The sequence below is a fragment of the Ranitomeya variabilis genome, chromosome 2, assembly GCF_051348905.1.
Source record: "Ranitomeya variabilis isolate aRanVar5 chromosome 2, aRanVar5.hap1, whole genome shotgun sequence".
In the NCBI taxonomy this organism is placed as follows: domain Eukaryota; kingdom Metazoa; phylum Chordata; class Amphibia; order Anura; family Dendrobatidae; genus Ranitomeya; species Ranitomeya variabilis.
Genome location: NC_135233.1, coordinates 29483253 through 29503676, shown reverse-complemented (window position 1 = coordinate 29503676; position 20424 = coordinate 29483253). Strand labels below are relative to the sequence as shown.

Here is a 20424-nt window from a genome sequence, read left to right as displayed (position 1 = left end):
CTCTTCATGCTTCCAGTGTGTGTGTGCAGGTGGTGCGTCTGTGCGGAGGTCGCTCCACGCCTCATTCCAGCCTTATCGGCTCGCAATCTTCACCGGTGCGGCTCATTAATCGGACGGTAATAATATATTGGGATCATGGGAAACTCACGTAAGGAGCTGGTTCTATATAGACCCGTATCCCTGCAGCTCTTCACCGCACACAGCGCAACTTAGAGATCCGCATCAGGAGGATTTTAAAAGAAGAGTAGAAATTATTTCAGAAAATATATTTATATTTTCATGTCCCATTTATATGACCTACAACAATCCATAATGGACACAGGAATTCTAGTACCGTTAATCCAGAGCTTTCTGGTTCATGAACAATGTAGCAGAACTACATATAGACTAATACACCGGTTTCCACACTGCAGTATCCTGAACAAAGAGCGTCCCGCTCTCTGGAGGACCCGTCCTAATGTCCTCTACTGGTACATGGCCCAGTACTTTTCCATCCCCTCTCAATGCTTTTTCCAGTCCTCAGCGTCCCCTCCCCGGCGCATAGGCCAGTCCTCGCTGTCTCCTCCCTGGAGCATAGGCCAGTCCTTGCCGTCACCTCTCCGATGCATAGGCCAGTCCTTGCCATCGCACCCCAACTGCATAGGCCAGTCCTCGCTGTCTCCTCCCCTGCTTTTAAGCCAGTCCTCGTCATCTCCTCCCTGCTTCATATGCGAGTCCTTGCCGTCGCCTCACTGCTGCGTAGGCTAGTCCTCGCCATCGCCTCCCCCGGTACATAGGCCAGTCATCGCCATCGCCTCCACCCCCTGCATCGGCCAGTCCTCACCGTCGCCTCTCCGGTGCATAGGCCAGTCCTCGCCGTCGCCTCCCCGGTGCATAGGCCAGTCCTTGCCATCGCCTCTCTGGTGCATAGTCCAGTCCTCCCCGTCGCCTCCACAGTGCATAGGCCAGTCCTTGCTGTCACCTTTCCGATGCATAGGTCAGTCCTCGTCGTCTCCTCCCCGCTGCATAGGCCAGTCATCACCGTCACCTCATCGCTGCATAGGCCAGTCCTTGCCATCGCTTCCCCCGGTGCATAGGCAAGTCCTCGCCGTCGCCTCCCCTGTGCATAGGCCAGTCCTTGCCGTCGCCTCCCCTGTCATAGGCCAGTCCTCGCCGTCGCCAATCCTGTCCTGCATTATAAGGACAACTTACTGGTATGAATGGCGCTCCTGAGTTCACTGATGGGCTGCAGCGCTGGCAGCCAGTAACCAATATCAGGAGGATTTTAAAAGAAGAGTAGAAATTATTTTGAAAGATATATATACCGGTATATATATATATTTATATTTTTATGTCCCCATTTATATGGCCTACAACAATCCATAATGGACACAGGAATTGTAGTACTGTTAATCCAGAGCTTTCTGGTTCATGAACATAGTAGCAAAACTACATAAAGATTAATACACCGGTTTCCACACTGCAGTATCCTGAACAAAGAGCGTCCCGCTCTCTGGAGGACCCGTCCTTATGTCCTCTACTGGTACATGGCCCAGTACTTTTCTGTCCCCTCTCAATGTGTTGTCCAGTCCTCAGCGTTCCCTCCCCGGCGCATAGGCCAGTCCTCGCCGTCGCCTCCCCGGTGCATAGGCCAGTCCTCGCCGTCGCCTCTCCGATGCATAGGCCAGTCCTCGCCGTCGCCTTCCCTGTGCATAGGCCAGTCCTCGCCATTGCCAATCCTGTCCTGCATTATAAGGACAACTTACTGGTATGAATGGCGCTCCTGAGTTCACTGATAGGCTGCAGCGCTGGAAGCCAATAACCAATATCAAATACCAATAATGGGGATTCCGGTACTTCCTGCTCTCTATTTCCTAAGGGAAGGATTCTTTACATCACATTTGTGCACGCTCTTTTTTTCGTCAGTCGGTGACCCCGTATACATGGTGGGATCATCTGGTTTGTGTCTTTCCTGCCTCTTGTACAGGATGGGTTGTGATTTCCTCATCTCTTGGGAAGCAATCTGTGACTGCGGGATAAGGGCAGGCCTGAGTTATGTATATTGGATGAGGAGATATCGGGAGGAGGTGAAGTGACGTGAAGAATGTGGGGGATTTGTCTGTTCTTTGAAGAATTAGACCATAAATTTGGGATTTATTTTTTTTTGTGCAAATTTTCACGGATACCCTATCTGCTAAGATGCACTAATATCCTATATTCTTAGATGATGCAATGCAGGGGTTGACTACCTGTAGCTTTCTAGCTGCTGCAAAACTACAACTCCCAGCATGCCCTGACAACCGGTGCCTCCTTTTATATCCGTGTGACTGTATTAGCTGCTGGACACATTCAATTCCATTAAATAAAGCTTCAGTACCGCACACAGCCACATAAACGAGGGTGGCGCTATGTTGAGTGCGGTAGAACAGCAGACTCTGACTTCCTTCTAAAGATTAGTGGCGGTTCTGGAGGTCAGACCACCAATATATTATAGCTTGGGGAAACTCCTTTGGAGATAACCAGTTTGGTTGGTATCAGACTGTTGAGATGCAGTACTAGACTCAGCCACATGAACAGGAGTGGCACTGTGACAGGTAATTTACAATAACGGGAACATATTAGATGTAATTAATGACTTCAGCTAGTAAATTACTTTTTCTATTTGTGCGAATGGGCTGACCTGCAGTACTAGAGTCCACCACATAGACAAGTGGCACTGTGCTGGGAAGTACAGTAAATGGGACCTATTGAATGCAACGTTTTACTTTAGCTAATACAAAAGTCACATTCTATAATTTAGGCTACGTTCCTGCGAAAGTATTAAAACAGTCCGTGTATGAACCGCGACGACAGGAACGATCGGGGGTCTCCTGATCCAAACTTAGACATATTCTTATGAGGCTGTTAGTTCTAGGGGGTAAGAGATTTGTAGTTGTTCTGAGCATTGCTGTCCGTCTGGTTGTGTGAACAAAGCCCAAAGTGAATGGACTGAGCTGCAGTACCGGACTGAGCTGCAGTACCGGACTGAGCTGCAGTACCGGACTGAGCTGCAGTACCGGACTGAGCTGCAGTACCGGACTGAGCTGCAGTACCGGACTGAGCTGCAGTACCGGACTGAGCTGCAGCACCAGACTTAACCACATAGAAAAGGGAAACTTAGATACAACTTTTGACTTTAGCTCATACACAAGTGACTATTTCTCCATTACAATCGCTACTTGTGAATTTTTCCTTTTACGGCACCGTGACCCGAATCTTGGACGTGGAGTGCTTGGTGTTCTCTCGTGTTTTTTTTTCTTTTTTTCCCCAGTTTGCTATAAAGCAAAAGGATTAAGTTACTAAAATGAAAACTTTTTTTGTCTCCTTTTGTTATGAATTCTTCATACTGAATGGTTGTCATAATACAAATGAAAAACAATAAAAAAAATAAAATAAATAAAAAGTTTCTTGGATTGGATCTGGAAGAACGCGCGTCGCTGGAACATGTTACCATTGCGCCGTCCAGTGAAACGCGTCAGTCGAGTCATTGTTCTCTTGTGTGGCTGACAGGTCTAATAAGTGAGCCCACGTTGGTTTTCCAGGGCAGGGGTGTGCCGTACAGAATGGATTTGGCCGGCTCCTTGTTACCCGGCTAACACCGCTTCCATCTTTCTCCAGCGGAGCTGCACATTACTGACAAAACATAGTTGGAACCGTCCCAGATTTCTGTTTGTCTAGCACTAATGCTCTGCAAATGTTACAATTTGTGCCGGCAAAATAATATTCTTAATTTAAAAATTGTCTCTGAGTATTGGAAGACAGCCTAATTTATTTTTTTTTTTTTATTTTTTTAAACTTGGCAGCTGTTTTTTGCCTAATACTAAATGGGTGCCTATTTTTAAGAATTTTTTGTGACCTCCTAGATACCTACCTTTTCATATGGCGAAGCCGCCGACTAGGACTGAAAATTATGTCATCTACTTGGGTAAACGTTGATATTGCAGTCCTTAAAAACGTACCTGTGATGCGTAGATCTCAATGGTTCTCTTGCCTTGTTCCTCGGGGGCGTGTTCTTCATCTGCATAAACTGGTCACGTGACACAAATTTGTGTGTTACTGTTTCTTCTGCTTTACACCATTGTTGGTGATGTCGTACTCCACATGAGGACGTCTCAGATTTATAAACCTTTGGTCAGACTATACGTGCACCTCTCGTTTTAAAGGGATCATGAGTTTAGATAAAAATGGCCAAAAAAGTTAATCGCTTTGGACTGTCTGATGTATGTAAATGAGACTCAGCTGCAATTGCACCCTCAGCCCATAGGAGTTAAAAAATTTAAAAAAATTAAAGCTGCCATGTTTTTCTCACCTTACACAATCCATTTAAAGGGGTTAGGCTACTTTATAAAAACATTTTTTTTTTTTATTTTTTTTTTTTAAATGGCACCACTCGTATCTACTACAGGTTGTCTCATGTATTGCAGCTCAGCTCTTCCTGAAGCAGAACTAAACCTTTCTATTAGTTGTCATTGATGTGACTAGTGCGAGATACTCACTTCCATAAATAGGTCCCATCTTCTCTACCGGATGTAACCAGTGAACATTGTCGGGCTTTTCTTTTTTGGAATAAGACTGTACATCCCCTTTAACAAGAGTGGATCTAATATGTTTTCATGACAGGACTGCACTTTACGATTAAAATTCTGTGGTTTTCTTGACTGGCTCCTCAGGGGCGTGGACATCTTATGCATAAATTGGTCACATGACACAGTTCTGTCTCTAAATCTTGCTGCCTTACACCATTGTTGATGTTGTGTTCCACATGAGAAGAGCCAGGAGAACTCGAGGTCTGTTTATACCTCCGTATTAAAGGGGTCACATGAGAGAGCTCTATTTACACCTCCATATTAAAGGGGTCATATGAGAGCGGTTTATTTACACCTCCATTAAAAGGGGTCATATGAGTGAGGTCTATTTACACCTCCATAATAAAGGGGTCATATGAGCCAGGTCTATTTACACCTCCGTATTAAAGGGGTCATGTGAGAGAGGTCTATTTACACCTCCATATTAAAGGGATCATAAGAGAGAGGTTCATTTACACCTCTGTATTAAAGGGATCATATGAGAGAGGTCTATTTACACCTCCATAATAAAGGGGTCATATGAGCGAGGTCTATTTACACCTCCGTATTAACGGGGTCATGTGAGAGGTCTATTTACACCTCTGTATTAAAGGGATCATATGAGAGAGGTCTATTTACACCTCCATAATAAAGGGGTCATATGAGCGAGGTCTATTTACACCTCCGTATTAACGGGGTCATGTGAGAGGTCTATTTACACCTCTGTATTAAAGGGATCATATGAGAGAGGTCTATTTACACCTCCGTATTAAAGGGGTTATATGAGAGAGGTCTGTATTAAAGAGGTCATGTGAGAGGTCTATTTACAACTCTGTATTAAAGAGGTCATGTGAGAGAGGTCTCTTTACACCTCCGTGTTAAAGGTGTTATATGAGAGAGGTCTGTTTACACCTCGGTATTAAAGGGGTCATATGAGTTGAATTAAGAAAAATTACCCCCAAAAAATGCATCACTTTGTCCAAGGACTATATACATCTTCCTTCTCTCTTCTAGTCTTAATTCCGCTTCCTTACGTTAACAGGCCAAGCACGACAGACCATGCCCCTTTAATTAAGCCACACCCCAATTGAAAGTCCTTACAGAGATATAGGAAATTAGAATGAGAGATTCCGTTTTTTTGTTTTTTTCGAACTTCTCAAACCCTAGAAACGCAAAAAAAAAAGTTTTGTTAATGGGCGAAAAGTTTTTGGTTGTTTTTTCTTTCTAGTTTTATTTTTAGGTTTTGCTTTATTTTAAAGGGGGAAAATTCCAAAGCGCAATGCATTGGGGAGCAGGAGACAACAAGCCGACGGACTGTGTCTGGGGTTGGTGAACATACTTAACCGATTATGTACGGCTTGTACTTCTCGCCAGTAAGGTCAATGCGGCATTGAAGCGAACGCTAATGAAATACATCGGACAGAACGTTGCAGAGCGTTTCGCCAACCGCCCCCCTGCCGCCTCTACGCGCCCATCGGGAAGGCTTCAGAAAAGTCGCAAGCTGTAAATAATTGAGAATAAAGTAAAACTTCACAATAAGACATTTCTTGGCTCGCAGCTGTGTATAATTTCATGCTATTCGCTTTTATGCATACGGTTTACCAGCAATTGAAGCCAGCTTTTTGGCTGGAGGAAATGGGGGCAAAGTGGCTGCCCTCACAATCCCACTAAATAAATATGTGGTTCATTATGTCCATCCATAAACAATTACCATCATGTCACCAGTCTCTTTTTTTTTTTTTGCATATAAATGTTTGTGTGTTGCATGTATTGCACATGTATATAATATTTTTAGACTTGTTTTATACTTTTGTATCTTATAAAAAGATGTGAACAGTCATAACAGTTGATTAACACTATATAAAAACATTATAGGCCACCACAATGCATTTACAAGAGCTGCTTTACTCCAAAGTTACTGAATTAGTGTTCCGATCCACAACAAAAATGTAAGTTGGGGGGGGCGCTGTTTCATTAAAGTCTATGGAAAGTCTTTGAATCTGAAAATGGTGAAAAGTGGTACTGCAAGTTACACATTTTGGAAATATTTGATAAAGCATCTCCTAGTCATAGTAGACCCATGTATAAGCCATGGGGATGGCTAATTGCCCTTTGGGAGCCCTAAAAATGCTATTTACCTGCCTTTTAATCATGGAAGCATAGATACATAGCAATTTGATGGTTTTTAGGGCAGTATGATCATTCCTTAAAGGGGTTGTCCACCTTTGGGCACAATTTGTTTTTTTCTTTTACCTAAAGAGGTTGTCTCGTGTACGAGCTGTACACTGCAAAATATAATTGGGAACAGAAAGGATTTTTAAGAGAAGGTAAAATGCAACATTGCCTGTCGTTCTTTCCAATACAATTGTAACCATTTAAAAAGACGCAACAACCCCTTTAAATACTCATATTTGGGGCTAAAAATCATTTTTGTAATTGGGTGTCATTCAAAGTATTACACCGTTTGCCTCCTATAGCCTTTTGTGCTGCTCTGCCTATTGCAGGCTGTGGAATGAGTAAACTAAGGATCCATCAGTGAGCTCGTTCTGACGGGGAGTTTTGTAACCCTTTATTTCGGGGGGGGGGCAGTTTATATTGTTTTTTGGTGAATTTTTGAAAATATGGTTGGAAAGTTTTGGTAAAGTGTTTTTTTTCCAAACTTAGCTCATCTTTTGCTACATTGTATCATCTGCTCTATGCACATCCAAAGAATTCCGAAATCTTAAGGCTCCGTTCACCAGTTGCGCTTTTTTTTTTAACTGCAATCCTTGTAAAACCGCATTGTTTTTGAAAATCACAGCAAAACTCGACTCGCGGCGTAAAAATGTTACTTGACCCCAAAGTTTTGAACAAATCCTAAACGTTGCTGCTTGGATCCCATTAGAAATAGATGTTGCGTGTGCAGCACTCAGCCGACAGGGGGCAGTAGGGAGCTTCTGATTGCAGCTCTGGATGTGAATGGAGTATTTTGTCCATTTGGGAAAAGGATAAAAAACAAAAACTAAAAATATAATTAAAAAATCAAAATGGGCTCAAACTCCGTTATGATTTAGTGGGGAGAAGCGGCGCCTCCTGCTGGGCAGCTGGGGAATAGGTGCTAAGTATAGAGCAATATCTGATCTGCCAGGTCACAGGTCAGTGTTTGATCTTACAGCCTGAGGATTTAGGTCTGGCAGACCCTCGTTATATCCAGAGGGGGGTCTCTGCTACTGAACTAAGGACCCATCACGTAAAGAACTCCCCCTCCACCAAAGAAAAGTAAATTAAAAGTAGAGCATGTCAGGAATGGAGAATACTCGTATTTCATTCCTAAAGAAAAAATAATAATAAATAATAATGACCATGGTGCTGTTCCTCTGTCCCTCCTCCTGGGAATGTGTAAATAAGTTACCATCTCCCTGTGCCAGTAGGGGGCGTCTCTGTCACTGATGGAGGGATGGATGGATTCATGGAGGGATGGGGAGATGGAGGGATGGATGGATGCATGGAGGGATGGATGGATGCATGGAGGGATGGATGGATGCATGGAGGGATGGAAGAATTCATGGAGGGATGGGGAGATGGATGCATGGAGGGATGGGAAATGGAGGGATGGATGGATGCATGGAGGGATAGAAGGAGAGATGGATGGATGCATGGAGGGATGGATGGATGAAGGGATGGATTCATGGAGGGATGCATTCATGGAGGGATGGATTCATGAAGAGATGGATGCATGGAGAGATGTAGTGATGGAGAGATGGATGGATTCATGGAGGGATGGAAGGAGAGATGGATGGAGAGATGGATGCATGGATGAATGTAGGGAGGGATGGATGCATGGATGGATGGATGTAGGGAAAGATGGAGTGATGGATGAAGAGATGGATGTGATAGAATTTTAGTGACTTTAGCAGAAGAAAGCCTCTTTTCTTAGGAAAGCTGGGTGACGTCTCTTTCCGTCTCAGACTGCAGCTCTTCTTCGTTGCTCTTTTTGTGGTAACTTTAATAAAAATTTTCCGTTTTTTTGTACTGGAATTATATCAATTATATTACTCAGTTAACCCCTAAGTGTCCCCATTCTCCATGTCCTGAGGTTGTCTCCAGTGGGTGGTAACACCCGTCTCCTCTTTTATTGATATATTTCCAGGAGGAGGAACAGAGGGACGGCACGATCTAAGAAAGGATGTCACCCAATCGTGATTTCATATAATAAATCCTCTAGCTGTGAGCAGCCCAGCCCCCGTCTTCTGAGCTAAATCCACTTTTTATTTTTTTTACAAAAGAGAAGAAAAGTGGCCACAAAGTTTCAATTTTTATAACTTTTTCAGCGCAAGAAACCAATGTTGCCGTTCTTGTTGTTTGGGCTTTGGGGACAGAGGGGTACAGGGGGATTCCCATGTGGAGCTTGCACCCCCCGTATCTGTAGGACCCCCCAGAAGTCTCCACTACAGATATCTGTGTTGTCACTTTGTGATCAATATTTACCAAGGACACAACAATGGAGGGAGGCGAGGACTGTGACATTTCCTCCACGCCTCCTCCTGGCACATGGAGCTAATGGGACAAGATGGGGTGTCAGCCCCCTCCCCCTGCGGCCATGTTTTATGTCTCTGTGTTTGGAGCGGACATTGATAGATGAGGCTTGTGGTGTAAACTACATGAGAAACAGATGAAAAAGGAAAAAAATAAGACATTCAAGAAAAAAAAACAAAACCTCCCTAGATAGACCGACGGGGAGAGATCACCGTACATTACTGCATTCAGGGTTTGCTGCTTCTGCCACTTTCTAATCAGTTACGTTTGCATTTTTTTCCCCAAATCTCCGCTTGCTGTCAGTGAACGGGCGCTGTCATGTTTAATCTTGGTTCTTGATTGTTCTTTTGACACGTCTGTGTTGGCAAATACTAACATTCCCCATGAAATGACAATTCTCGGTGTACATTGTACTGTTCCTCTGTTCTTCCTCCTGGTCCCATCATTGCCATGTGTCTCTGCCGAGGGTCTGACACATTTGTATCCATTCTTCCCAATATCCTGTGAGCAGACAGACAGAACTCCGGACTGATACATTGTAGCAAACTATGCAATTTACAGGGTCTCTGGATAACCTACAATTGTAACAAACCCCCAGCTGTTGGAATTAGTAACTAACTGTTTCTATTAGATTATCACTCTCTGCTCCTAAAATACTCTGTGCACCAGGTCTGTTCTGCTCCTATCCCAATGCTGGGCCACTTTACTGTGGCTTTTAGTCTTGTGACTCTGTAGCATTCAAGTGAATGAGGTTATTGCTGCAGTACCTGACACAACCACATGGTCGAAGGAGGCGCTGTCTGCTTCTGCAGTCAACCAGTCCTTCTATTCCTCTGAGCAGTGTGGTTACTGGGGTCTTCTAATGTCACTATGGTGGGTACATGCCATGTGGTTTTGCTCTCATCCTCTGTGCTGCTTTTTCTGGGTCTGATGTTCCCCGGAGATCTCTACTGGTCTTATGTTTTGATGCTGCTGGTTTCCCTACGGATTAAACATCACCTCCCAAGCTGAGCTCCGGGTAAAGTAACGTCCTCAGCTCTTTCCAGCCTAATTGCTGCTAATTGGAAGCTGACACCCCTGCCAGGTGGAGCGTCTCCCTGCGGAGTCCCACATCATGCTGTGTCCTGCCAGGAGGACCGCACGGGGATTAGCACCTAGAATAAGCATCATTCAATAAGGGTAGGTTTCCACGTTCAGGAACTGCTGCGCGTTTGACGCTGCATCCAGATGTTACAACATAGTGGAGGGGATTTCATGAAATCCCATCTCCACTGTGCAGTAAAAGACGCAGGCGGCAGACCCGCGGAAACCGACATGCGGCGCGTCTTTTAAGAAAGCAGCATGTCCTTACAGTGCTGAAACAACGCAGGTGACCTGCCAGTGACCTCAGGTGCAGATTTTACCTGCGTAAAATCCTGACCAAATCCTGATGCAATCCTGAACGTGGACACGTACCCTAAGGGGCTGCATTTTATGCATCATACGGATGATTCCAGAGTCAGCGGCTGGCGGGAACCGTGTGACCGGAAGAACTACAGAGAGACCTCTAGATCACACACACTGGACTGAAGGATGGACGCTCACACCGCAAAACTTCCCAGTGTACAGTACTGCTCCTCTGTATTCGGGTGTCAGTCATAGGGTGCTCAGTTCCACTTCTTGCTGTTTGCAGTGCCACTAATTCTTATGGACAGTGCCACATCTTTAAATTCAGTGTCACATCTACCCATTCTCAGTGACCTTTTTTTGCTGCCTCTTTGACCCATTTTCGCTGCCTCTTTGACCTGTTTTCGCTGCTTCTTTGGCCCATTTTCGCTTCCTCTATGGCCTGTTTACGCTGCCTCTTTGACCCATTTTCGCTGCCTCTTTGGCCCGCTTTCGCTGCCTCTTTGACCTGTTTTCGCTGCCTCTTTGACCTGTTTTTGCTGCTTCTTTGGCCCGTTTTCGCTGCCTCTTTGGCCCGTTTTCGCTGCTTCTTTGGCCCGTTTAAGCTGCTAATTTGGCCCATTTTCGCTGCCTCTTTGACCCGTTTTCTCTGCCTCTTTGACCCGTTTTCGCTGCCTCTTTGGCCCATTTTCGCTGCCTCTTTGACCTGTTTTCGCTGCCTCTTTGACCTGTTTTCGCTGCCTCTTTGACCTTTTTTTGCTGCCTCTTTGGCCCGTTTTCGCTGCCTCTTTGACCCGTTTTCGCTGCTTCTTTGGCCCATTTTCGCTGCTTCTTTGGCCCTTTTTCACTGCCTCTTTGACCTGTTTTCGCTGCCTCTTTGACCTTTTTTTGCTGCCTCTTTGGCCCATTTTCGCTGCCTCTTTGGCCCGTTTTCGCTGCCTCTTTGACCCGCTTTCGCTGACCCTTCTGTCATCTTTCGCTGATCCTTCTGTCAACTTTCACTAACCCTTCTGTCATCTTTTGTTGACTCTTTGGCCCCCCCTTTTGCTAACCCTTCTGTCATATTTCGCTGACCTTCGGCCCCCCTTTCGCTGACTCTTCGGCCCCCCTTTCGCTGACTCTTCGGCCCCCCTTTCGCTGACTCTTCGGCCCCCCTTTCGCTGACTCTTCGGCCCCCCTTTCGCTGACTCTTCGGCCCCCCTTTCGCTGACTCTTCGGCCCCCCTTTCGCTGACTCTTTGGCCCCCTTTTCACTGACTCTTCGGCACCCCTTTCATTGACTCTTCGGCCCCCCTTTTGCTGACCCTTCTGTCATCTTTCGCTGACCCTTCGGCCCCCCTTTCGCTAACTCTTCGGCCCCTCTTTTGCTGACTCTTCGGCCCCCCTTCACTGACTCCTCGGCCTCCCTTTTGCTGACCCTTCTGTCATCTTTCGCTGACCCTTCTGTCATCTTTCGCTGACCCTTCTATCATCTTTCGCTGACCCTTCGGCCCACTTAAGCTGATCCTTCGGCTCTCCTTTCACTGACTCTTCAGTCCCCTTTTCGCTGACTCTTCGGCCCCCCTTTTGCTGACCCTTCTGTCATCTTTCGCTGACCCTTCTGTCATCTTTCGCTGACCCTTCTGTCATCTTTCGCTGACCCTTCTGTCATCTTTCGCTGACCCTTCTGTCATCTTTCGCTGACCCTTCTGTCATCTTTCGCTGACCCTTCTGTCATCTTTCGCTGACCCTTCGGCCCACTTAAGCTGATCCTTCGGCTCTCCTTTCGCTGACTCTTCGGCCCCCCTTTTGCTGACCCTTCTGTCATCTTTCGCTTACCCTTCTGTCATCTTTCGCTGACCCTTTGCCCCCCCCTTTCGCTGACCCTTTGCCTCCCCCTTCGCTGACACTTCACCCCCCCCTTTCGCTGACCCTTCAGCCTGTTTCACCATGGACCCAACTTTTATTTGAAAGTCCACCATGTAGTACTACATTTACCTTGAAGTTGACATGATGGATACCGACAGATCCTTATGGACGCCGTTGACTTTCTATTGGGTCTGTCAGGTTTTCCTTTGGGTACAATATTTTTGACAACAACAATATTTTTTAGACTGCAGCGTTCTTGTCAGAAACTGTGAGATGTCGTTTCATATCCAGGCAGATTTACCATTTGGGGGTCAGGAGTCGCCTTCTGGCCACCACATCGGTTGTCACCCAGCTTTCCCGGAGGCAGATAATACTTAGAATAATAGGAATGGAACTATTTTAACCATCTCCAGAACGTTATTCTTCATGTTTGAGAAAATTGCTGAAATGAAATGTTCTAGAGAAACAGATCAAAGACGGAAAGTAACACAAAGCAGCTCCGTGGATCCCCCCTATGGAAGCAGGAAGAGCCCAGAAATTACATGTCACCTTCATATCCTGACTTGGTGACCCTGTGTTCTCGGGAGGCTCTTCCCATCCCAGCTGTTACCACTAAACACACAGCCCCCGGGGTTACACTGGCGAGGAGGCCGGCCTCTGCTGTACCATTGGCTGCCTCCGCCAGGAATTCTCCATCCCTCCATGTCCAGCCTGTGGAGTCAACATGTGCTTGTCAGTCAGCTCCGGGCTGTGGAGGTGGAAGGACTTCACCTATGTGCCAGAGAGACACTACTATGGGCCACCTCTGGAGGACGGGCCCCTGACTGCCTGCTGCTGGGTCCCTGAAGGTACGACCACTATACAAGGGAGGGTGGTGGCAAATCCCAGATTCCTGCAGCCAAGGAATGTACTGAGTGCTGCAAGGAGCTGAGGCTGCACGTCCTGCACCTACTGTGCCGGAGAACACTCATCATTATCTATTATCTATTTATCTGCTGTATCCTATATCTATAGATCTATCTATTATCTATCTGTCATCTATCTATTATGTATCTATTATGTATCTGTTATCATGTATCTATTATCTATCATCTATCTATTATCTATCTATCATCTATCTATCTATTATCTGCCTATTATCTTTTATCTTATCTTTTATCTATAATCCATTATCTATCTATCATCTTTTATCTATCATATATCTATAATCTATCTCATATCTATTTATCATCTATCGATTATTTATCTATCCACAAAGTTACAGAATCCTGCTCTTACATTGTTAGCCTCACTCTTAATTCAAAATTTACTTAATAACTTTATATTTTGCATGTTTTTTTCTGTTTCCATCAGTTCCGCATACATGGCTGTCTGTCATGAAAAATATCTGTCTATTTATCAGTCTCTTTATCTACATCTGTTAATGTGCACACATGGTTGTCTAATTTTCTGAAAAACTTCTATCTATGCCATATTGTTTTTTTATATCTGTCTATATCCATAGAAGCTTCATTGACAGGACCAAATGTACAGTAATATTACCAAAGCAAGTAGAAATGGGGAATTGCGGGATAAGGACTATAGAAACCAGGGATAGTGGTCGGTCCGCCTATCTGTCCTGTCTGTCTGTCTATCTATCTATCTATCTATCTATCTATCTATCTATCGAAGAAGAAAAATCAGCTCTCTGAATTGGTGTCATGATCTACCGTACTTAATGTTCTACAAATGAATAAAAAAGTCAACACTACAAATTCCAACAAACACCTCAATAGTTTTTTGGAATTTGGATTTTTTTGTCTTTTTTTCTTTCTTTCTTTCTTTCTTTCTTTCTTTCTTTCTTTCTTTCTTTCTTTCTTTCTTTCTTTCTTTCTTTCTTTCTTTCTTTCTTTTTCTTGCTCTTTTTCTCTCGCTTCACTCTTCTGTTCTCTCCTCTCTCTTCTCTTTCTCTCTTCTCTTTTCTTCTCTATCTCTTCTCTCTTTTTCTCTCTTCTCCTCTCTTTCCTCTTTTCTTCTCTCTTCTCTTCTCTCCTCTTTTCCTCTCTCTTCTCTTCTCTCTTCTCTCTCCTCTTTTCTTCTCTCTCTTCTCTCTCCTCTTTTCTTCTCTCTCTTCTCTCTCCTCTCTTTTCTTCTCTCTTCTCTTCTCTTTTCTCTCTTCTCTTCTCCTCTTCTCCTTTTCTCTCCTCTCTTCTCTCTCCTCTCTTCTCTCTCCTCTTCTCTCTCTTCTCTCTTTTCTTCTTTCTCTTCTCTCTCTCTCTCCCCTCTTCTCTCTCTTCTCACTCCTCTCTCTCTTCTCTCTCTTCTTTCTCTCTCTCTCTGCAGCATACCTGCTTGTAGATTGTGTTAGTGGCTGCGGCTCATTAATACTTGATGAGCTATAAATAATGGATACATTTGTTATTCTTGTATTGTTACTCTATTAATACAATGATGCTGATGAATCCTGAGTGTAGACGCTTTACTATATACTATAGATTGCCCCCTGATCTTCCTCCTGGTCCTGAGCACTGGATGTCATTAGTTTCTCCGTCACTGACTCTTCTTTCCCTCTCACTGCTCATCACCTTCCGTCTTCTCACCTAAACAGAGAGGAGTTTAGGGGCCGATCGATCTGTGTCCAATGTGTGCGTTCTGACAACAGTAGGATCCAAATAATCAGATGTTCTGGATTATCCGAAGGTCATGGAAAAATCACCTCTATTGTAGAGAAATAAAACGGAATATGATGCTTTAGCTTTTTTTTTTATTTATAACTAAAGATATTTTTAGCTGAGTTTTCACATTGTTTCAGTTCATAAAACAAGTTCTAGATTCTAAAATGTTCTGGATTATCAGATTAAAGGAATATCTATCTATCATCTGTCTATTATCTACAGTATTATCTATCTATTATCTATCTATTATCTATCTATCTATGCTCTATCTATTATCTATCTAATGTCTATCGATTATCTAATTATTATCTATCTATCTATCATCTATCTATTATCTATCATCTATCTATCTATTATCTATCTATCATCTATCTATTATCTACAGTATTATCTATCTATCATCTATCTATTATCTACAGTATTATCTATCTATCATCTATCTATTATCTACAGTATTATCTATCATCTATCTATTTATTTATCTATCTATTATCTATCTATTATCTATCTAATGTCTATCGATTATCTAATTATTATCTATCTATCATCTATCTATTATCTATCTATTATGTATTTATCTATCTATTATCTATCTAATGTCTATCTATCGATTATCTATTATCTATCTATCATCTATCTATTATCTATCGATTATCTATCAATCTATCATATTTAAAGGGAACGTGTCCCCAGTTTTGTCATTTATCATCTAAAACTATCACAGCGAGCACAGTGCGGAGGCGAGCTGCAATTTCTGTGCGCAGGTGCCGGATTTCGCCCGGCAATATGGATGACGTGAGGAGTCTTCCAAGTCAATTAAGGAAAGAGAACAGTGGGGGGAGGGATGGAGAGGCCTGAAACTGCACACATCGGACCGGACCGACCCGATTACCATACAGCACAGCGGAACTTATTGGGTTTTGGTGGTATACAGGGGGAGTCAGGGGTTATATGAGCTTTTTTGGACTGCAGCACAGGCACTGTATTGAGAAATGACAAATCTGGGGACAGGTTCCCTTTAAGGTGATTTTCTCCTGTGAGTTCCCCGTCCTAGGTTTTGGCTTTTTCTTCTGGCTGCCAGTGAAGGAAATTAAATCATTGTAGAGTGCTAGACGCGCTGGCGCGGTGCCAGGCCGAGATGGAAGGTTTAAGGTAACTTTTCTATAAGTCTGCTCCGGCCTACGGCTGCGAGGAGATTTTCCGACTTGAAAGAGGCCAGACGTGCACCCCGAGATCCCGCGGACGTTTCCTCACAGAAAGCCCATTCATTTCTGAGCCAGGAATGTGTTCAGGTCTTGTGCGCAGAACAAACACGCGGTCCCCAGACAAACACGGATCGTCCACAGGAACGAGCTGACACTTCCCCGCATTCATTATCACCACGTTACATACATGATGTAGCATCAGAGCTCCGCGTTCCAATCTGCCGATATTGGGGGGCCGCGTGTTCTCCCCGGTCTGTGCGGCATCCTTGGACTTGACCCCTCCATCAATACTATCGTATGTGTTGATCCCAAGAGGACCTTTCTGTTTAGATAAAGGATCGTTTCCAGCTTAAAGGCGTTTTAGTAGAGGTTTCTCACCCCCAATACCCACTATAGGGTATAACTTTTTTTTTTCACCCAAAACAGCGCCACCTTTTTTTCAGGCTGTGTCTGGTATAGCAGCCCCACTGATTGAAAGAAGGGGGCGCTCTATTCATTCTTAATGGGTTTGCGAGGATAACAACCGCAGCCCCATAGAGAACGAATAGAGGGGCGTACTACCGCACCATTCTAATGACGATCACTGCGGGTCACAGCGGTCAGATTGTCACTGATCTATAAGGTATCACCTCTTACGGGTAGGTAATAAATTATTTCCATCAGACAACCCCTTTAAGAATTTATGGCATGTCTACTGAATGTGTCCCACCTTTAAGACATTACCTGTTAGGAGAAGAGGGGTCCCACAACCCCCCTGTAAATCGTATCAAGCTCCGGATTGGTTGAACGAGGTGGGACTAGTATCTGTCACACAGTTTAGCTCTATCCGGGGGATCTATCATAGATGTTTTAAATGGGAATATCCCTTTAAGATGATATAAGAGAATTTATGTATCATTGTGACAAGTCTTCAAAGCAAAGTAACTAATGTGTCTACAAATTCACCCAACTTTTTGGTCCTTGCCTGATAACTGAAAAGCCCAAATGGCTCTTCGTGTTAGTCTTAGTGGTCCTTTAAAGGGAATCTGTTGGCACATTTACATATTGAAGTAGTGGTATGGCTGTGTAGGCGCTCGCCTACCAATAAAAATGATACTTTTTTTGTTGTAATCCGATGTACCAATCATGAGATATCTAGTCTTGAAGTCACAAGCAAATCCAGCTGGGGGCGTATCCGTGCACTTGGACAGTCTTTTAGACACGCCCTCCAGTGCACTTCCTGCCTGATTTGCATGTGACTTTTCATTAGATTTCTCATGACTGGATCATCAGTTTTCAACAAAAAAGGTATCGTTTTAAAGGGGAAATGAGCACCTACACAGCCATACCACTTATTTGATATGTTAAAATAGACTGACACGTTCCCTTTAAGTCTGCTTTTTCTGGAGTCTCACTCCTGTTAATTGAATCCCTAACATTTATTACTGTAAACTTTTGCAACATGATTCTGTGTATAATCTGATCCAGGAGCCATTATAGAAGTCAATTTAGATCCTCTCTGGCTTACGAATTCCCTCTGGCTTTAGGATTTGTCCGCCTGGCTTCTGAATTATGACAGATTACACAGATTTGACGGAAACCCTCTCGCCCACACACGTCTGTGAGACTTGTCATGTCTGAGTCTTTACGCCTACAGGGACATTTTATAAACTCGGGGGTGGTGTCCACTTAGAATTACCCTTCCTAAAATGACTGGAAAATTATCTAAATGACTGTTCAATATGCGTAATCCGGCCATACACATATTACATGGCTGTCGGCCATACAGTCGGCTGGACGCTATGTCTCCTCACTCTACCGGACAGCCAATGGAAAGTAGTGTTTCTGTAATTTGTAAACGTTCACACATATGGAAATTAGCTATGTGTGTTTGACTATTATTATGATTATTATTATTATTTTCAACATTGTGGCTGTGGTTCGAGGTCTCCAGATTTTCATCTACCCGTAATTCATCAATTGCGATTTGTTCAAATGTTACTGCAGCCCCTCGCCCCTCCTCCTCTCCGTTGACTGATTTTAATTTTTTTTTGTATACCTTAATTTTTTTGTTTGCTCAAATATTGTGAGATTTCAGCAGAACGTTCAATGTTTTCCTTTTTAAAAAGGCGCAAATAAAGATGAAAGGGAATAGCAAAAAATTTTTTTTTGCTTTTGTGCAAAACTTCAGGGACAACTTGCTCAGTTTTTAAGAATTTGGCTCCAAAAAGTCAACAAACTCTAGAAGACCAAGAAAAGACGTGACTTTAAAAAACAAAAACAAAGCAACAACCTATAAATGATGAATCGGGCACGTTGTGTCACACATTTGAGGGTTGCTGTCTTGTATGTCAATGTCCAGCCCTTTATCAAGCCTTTTATGTCAATATCCAGCCTTTTATCAAGCCTTATATGTCACGTCTGACCCTTTATTAAGCCTAATATGTCAATATCCGGCCCATTAGCAAGCCTAATATGTCAACATCCGACCCTTTATTAAGCCTTCTATGCCAATATCCGTCCATTTCTAAAGCATAATATGTCAACGTCCAGCCCTTTATCAAGCCAAATATGTCAACATTCGGCTCTTTATTAAGCCTTATATGTCGACGTTCGTCCCTTTATTAAGCCTAATATGTCAAGGTCCGGCCCTTTATCAAGCCTTATATGTCAACATCCAAGCCCTGTGTAAAGCCTAATATGTCAAAATCTGGCCCTTTATTAAGCCTTATATGTCAACGTCCGACCCTTTATTAAGCCTAATATGTCAAAATCCGGCCCTTTATCAAGCCTTATATGTCAATGTCCAGCCCTTTATTAAGCCTAATATGTTCCTTTATTAAGCCTAATATGTCAACATCCGGCCCTTTATCGAGCCTAATATGTCAACGTCCGGCCCTTTTTCAAGCCTTATATGTCAACATCCAGCCCCTTTTTAAGCCTAATATGTCAACATCCAGCCCTTTATTAAGCCTAGTATGTCAATGTACGGCCCTTTATCAAGCTTTATATGTCAACATCCGACTTTTTAACAGCCTTTCAACCAAACCAGATTTTCCTCCAAAAGAAAAGGTCTCCCATCTATATACAGCTGTTCGGGGATTTTTGCCCCTCGTCACTAAACAGCAGGTACAGTGTTGTGAAATCTGTTTTTGGGCTCCCTCTTGTGGTCACAAGTGGTACTGTGTGAGTGTCTTTGGGCTCCCTCTGGTGGCTCTTTGTGTCATTCTGCAGGTCTGAGGTTGGATCAGCTGTCTCGTTAGTCCAGGTGAGCTAAATAGGAACCAGCTATCAGTTGTTGCCTGCTGTCGTTGTATTCAGTGCTATTCTGTTTGCTCCTGTCTACATCCGTTACCAGTCTCTCCAAGAGAAGCTAAGTTCTGTTTGCTTATTCTTGCTCATCTGTGTTCAATATGTTCCTAGAATATTATGAGTTTTGTCCAGCTTGCTAATATGTGATTTCTCTGCTTGCTGGTAGCTCTGGGGTGCTGAGTTGCTCCCCCCACATCGTTAGTTGGTGTGGGGGTTCTCGCATTCTCTGCGTGGATATTTTTGTATAGGGTTTTTTACTGACCGCACAGATCCCTTGCTATTTTCTGCTATCAAGTGTTAGCGGGCCTCATTTGCTGAACCTGTTTCATCTCTGCGTTTGTCTTTTCCTCTTAACTCACCGTTATTATTTGTGGGGGGCTGTTCTATTTCTTTGGGGTTATTTCTCTGAGGCAAGTGAGGTCTTTACTTTCTCTTTAGGGGTAGTCAGTTTCTCAGGCCGTGAAGAGACGTCTAGGATTTCAGGAAACGTTCCACGGCTACTTTTAGTGTGTTTGGTTAGGATCAGCTTTGCGGTCAGTCCAGTTACCACATCCCCAGAGCTCGTCCTATTGTCTCTGACTTAGCTGGTTAGATTTGTGATCCTAAGCCACTGGGATCATAACAGTACAGGTTGACTGGGTGCAAGTCTTCTGGGGCTCTGTCTCTTTGTTTAAAGTTTGCCAGCTGGCATAGGAAGTCGTATAGGTCAGGAAAAGATATGCGAATGATGCACGTCCAGAGGGTAACAGATGGCGCCAGAACTTTGGTGCGGGTTTAGTGGGAGGCGGCGCTGTGTCCTCCAGGCTGGCATTATTTGAGGAATGTGGGTTATGTCCTTTCGCTCTGTTTCTCCATTTGCTCTTGTAGTCGACATACTTGGCATTCCCTGAAACCCACGGTTACATCTGGGGATGTCTTCTAGCTGCTTTCAGTATTTGTTTTG

General features: G+C 43.9%; 1 protein-coding gene across 3 annotated transcripts in view; it reads left to right on the top strand.

The window, feature by feature from the left end:
• Positions 1-20424, top strand: part of DISP1 (dispatched RND transporter family member 1) — an 86643-nt gene that overhangs the window by 11769 nt on the left and 54450 nt on the right. The window contains exon 1 of one of the 3 annotated variants that reach the window (XM_077282213.1): positions 13082-13179. The exons of the other annotated variants lie outside the window; for them this stretch is intronic. The gene's annotated coding sequence lies outside the window, so the exon portion shown is untranslated. Of the gene's footprint in view, positions 1-13081; positions 13180-20424 lie in introns of those variants that run through there. 3 annotated transcript variants of the gene reach the window in all.